We start from the raw sequence: 1,219 nt of genomic DNA on the forward strand, positions 1-1,219 counted from the left end.
ATCACTTCAACGCGAAGGTCCTTAGGTATGCAAAGTCGCGTATTTCCTATCGAGTCCGAAATGTGGTATTGAGGAAAGGTGAGGTTCATCCCTTCGTCTTTCTTTATACTTAGTGTTCGCAGGTCCAGTTAAGTCCAGTTTTTTACCTCAAAACGACGCAACTGGCAACCGCAACCGGTCTAGACCGATCCGAATATTGAGGGACAGCAACCGGACCGCTTTGGACCGGTCCTAATCGGTCCACAACGCGAAAAAGACCGGTCCAGACCAGTTGCAACCGGTCTTTTGTTGTAAAATTTATTACACCACAGAAACTAAATATTACCTCACGTACATTGCATACGTAGATAGATATTTTAATTCTCCGTAGACTGATCAAAAATCTAAGCAATTCCGTCAAGATTTGACTGAGGTAGGGCGAAAACAGAAAGGACGTACATTTGAATCACATGTATAAAAATGTTTTTGGCCATATCTCAACCAATTCTTGACCGTTTTTGATGATTCAGGGACCGAAAATTAAGTAAAATGTGCACGAGTAAGGTTCAGCACGTGATGGGACGAAAGACCAGTTGAAAGTGGTCTAAACCGGTCTTTTTCAGTTTTTATATATTTACAAAAACATGGCAACTGGCAACTGGACTGACCACAAATGTGGGCAACTGCAACTGGAAAAAGACCGAACCATGGTTCAGTCCAGTTCAGTCTTATGTATATTTTCAGTCCTGTAGACTGGACCTGCAAACACTATTTATACTTTCTAGAACTAAGTTGAAGTGCGCATCTCGGATGTAGGCATCCTTCCATTCCTGAGACTCTGTCTTATCTATCTGCATGATGGTGGAGTACGACCGCGAGGTAAAATATGGTATGTTAACTTTGTCACTATTTGCCAGAGTTAACGCTACATTGGTAGACATACTATCGCTCTTGTATTGGAGTTCTGTCTCGATGAATCTTGTTGCTACTGTCAGTAACCTTTCTTCAAATTTCGGCCCTAGCTCATTGAACATGTCACGCAGTGGATCTTTGGTTGGTTTTAATGTTAGCAGATTGAACTCATTGTCTAACGGACCGTCTTGTGGCAGAATACACTGTCGCAATCGAGAGACAGGGTCTACATTTGAGTGCACTCTTCCCACTCAGTGCACTATCTTCATGTTAGGGAATGCCGAGAACACCAGTCTCCATGTTAACAGTCGTTGGTTAATGTTTTGGA

Source organism: Laccaria bicolor, genomic scaffold (genome assembly GCF_000143565.1).
Source record: "Laccaria bicolor S238N-H82 LACBIscaffold_35 genomic scaffold, whole genome shotgun sequence".
NCBI lineage: Eukaryota > Fungi > Basidiomycota > Agaricomycetes > Agaricales > Hydnangiaceae > Laccaria > Laccaria bicolor.